Below are 3,185 nucleotides of genomic sequence, written 5' to 3' on the forward strand. Positions count from 1 at the left end.
ACTTCTTGTAAATAGTCTCCAGACGTACTTCTTGTAAATAGTGTCCAGACGTACTTCTTGTAAATAGTGTCCAGACGTACTTCTTGTAAATAGTGTCCAGACGTACGTCTTGTAAATAGTGTCCAGATGTACTTCTTGTATCAGTGTCCATATGTACTTCTTGTAAATAGTGTCCAGACGTACTTCTCGTAAATAGTGTCCAGACGTACTTCTTGTAAATAGTGTCCAGAGGTACTTCTTGTAGTGTCCAGACGTACTTCTTGTAAATAGTGTCCAGACGTACTTCTTGTAAATAGTGTCCAGACGTACTTCTTGTAAATAGTGTCCAGATGTACTTCTTATACATAGTCTCCAGACGTACTTCTTGTAAATAGTGTCCAGATGTACTTCTTATACATAGTCTCCAGACGTACTTCTTGTAAATAGTGTCCAGACGTACTTCTTGTAAATAGTGTCCAGACGTACTTCTTGTAAATAGTGTCCAGACGTACTTCTTGTATCAGTGTCCAGATGTACTTCTTATACATAGTCTCCAGACTTACTTCTTGTAAATAGTGTCTAGACGTACTTCTTGTAAATAATGTCCAGAGGTACTTCTTGTAGTGTCCAGACGTACTTCTTGTAAATAGTGTCCAGATGTACTTCTTGTAAATAGTGTCCAGAGGTACTTCTTGTAAATAGTGTCCAGACGTACTTCTTGTAAATAGTGTCCAGACGTACTTCTTGTAAATAGTGTCCAGAAGTACTTCTTGTAACTAGTGTCCAGACGTACTTCTTGTAACTAGTCTCCAGACGTACTTCTTGTAAATAGTGTCAAGACGTACTTCTTGTAAAATTGTGTCCAGAGGTACTTCTTGTAGTGTCCAGACGTACTTCTTGTAAATAGTGTCCAGACGTACTTCTTGTAAATAGTGTCCAAACGTACATCTTGTAAATAGTGTCCAGACGTACTTCTTGTAGTGTCCAGACGTACTTCTTGTATCAGTGTCCAGATGTACTTCTTGTATCAGTGTCCAGATGTACTTCTTATACATAGTCTCCAGACGTACTTCTTATACATAGTCTCCAGACGTACTTCTTGTAAATAGTGTCCAGACGTACTTCTTGTAAATAGTGTCCAGAGGTACTTCTTGTAGTGTCCAGACGTACTTCTTGTAAATAGTGTCCAGATGTACTTCTTGTAAATAGTGTCCAGAGGTACTTCTTGTAAATTGTGTCCAGACGTACTTCTTGTAACTAGTGTCCAGACGTACTTCTTGTAAATAGTGTCCAGACGTACTTCTTGTAAATAGTGTCGAGACGTACTTCTTGTAAATAGTGTCCAGACGTACTTCTTGTATCAGTGTCCAGACGTACTTCTTTTATCAGTGTCCAGATGTACTTCTTGTATCAGTGTCCAGATGTACTTCTTATACATAGTCTCCAGACGTACTTCTTGTAAATAGTGTCCAGACGTACTTCTTGTAAATAGTGTCCATACGTACTTCTTGTAAATAGTGTCCAGACGTACTTCTTGTATCAGTGTCCAGACGTACTTCTTGTATCAGTGTCCAGATGTACTTCTTGCATCAGTGTCCAGATGTACTTCTTATACATAGTCTCCAGACGTACTTCTTGTAAATAGTGTCCAGATGTACTTCTTATACATAGTCTCCAGACGTACTTCTTGTAAATAGTGTCCAGACGTACTTCTTGTAAATAGTGTCCAGACGTACTTCTTGTATCAGTGTCCAGATGTACTTCTTGCATCAGTGTCCAGATGTACTTCTTATACATAGTCTCCAGACGTACTTCTTGTAAATAGTGTCCAGATGTACTTCTTATACATAGTCTCCAGACGTACTTCTTGTAAATAGTGTCCAGACGTACTTCTTGTATCAGTGTCCAGATGTACTTCTTGCATCAGTGTCCAGACGTACTTCTTGTATCAGTGTCCAGATGTACTTCTTATACATAGTCTCCAGACGTACTTCTTGTAAATAGTGTCAAGACGTACTTCTTATACATAGTCTCCAGACGTACTTCTTGTAAATAGTGTCCAGACGTACTTCTTGTATCAGTGTCCACATGTACTTCTTGTAAATAGTGTCCAGACGTACTTCTTGTATCAGTGTCCAGATGTACTTCTTGTAAATAGTGTCCAGACGTACTTCTTGTAAATAGTGTCCAGATGTACTTCTTGTAAATAGTGTCCAGACGTACTTCTTGTAAATATTGTCCAGACGTACTTTTTGTATCAGTGTCCAGATGTACTTCTTATACATAGTCTCCAGACGTACTTCTTGTAAATAGTGTCCAGACGTACTTCTTGTATCAGTGTCCAGATGTACTTCTTATACATAGTCTCCAGACGTACTTCTTGTAAATAGTGTCCAGATGTACTTCTTATACATAGTCTCCAGACGTACTTCTTGTAAATAGTGTCCAGACGTACTTCTTGTATCAGTGTCCAGATGTACTTCTTGTAAATAGTGTCCAGACGTACTTCTTGTATCAGTGTCCAGATGTACTTCTTATACATAGTCTCCAGACGTACTTCTTGTAAATAGTGTCCAGATGTACTTCTTATACATAGTCTCCAGACGTACTTCTTGTAAATAGTGTCCAGACGTACTTCTTGTAAATAGTGTCCAGAGGTACTTCTTGTAGTGTCCAGACGTACTTCTTGTAAATAGTGTCCAGACGTACTTCTTGTAAATAGTGTCCAGAGGTACTTCTTGTAGTGTCCAGACGTACTTCTTGTAAATAGTGTCCAGACGTTCTTCTTGTAAATAGTGTCCAGACGTACTTCTTGTAAATAGTGTCCAGAGGTACTTCTTGTAGTGTCCAGACGTACTTCTTGTAAATAGTGTCCAGACGTTCTTCTTGTAAATAGTGTCCAGACGTACTTCTTGTAAATAGTGTCCAGACGTACTTCTTGTATCAGTGTCCAGATGTACTTCTTGTATCAGTGTCCAGACGTACTTCTTGTAACTAGTGTCCAGACGTACTTCTTGTATCAGTGTCCAGACGTACTTCTTGTATCAGTGTCCAGATGTACTTCTTGTATCAGTGTCCAGATGTACTTCTTCTACATAGTCTCCAGACGTACTTCTTGTAAATAGTGTCCAGATGTACTTCTTATACATAGTCTCCAGACGTACTTCTTGTAAATAGTGTCCAGACGTACTTCTTCTACATAGTCT

This window comes from Blennius ocellaris (genome assembly GCF_963422515.1).
Source record: "Blennius ocellaris genome assembly, contig: SCAFFOLD_59, whole genome shotgun sequence".
In the NCBI taxonomy this organism is placed as follows: Eukaryota; Metazoa; Chordata; class Actinopteri; order Blenniiformes; family Blenniidae; genus Blennius; species Blennius ocellaris.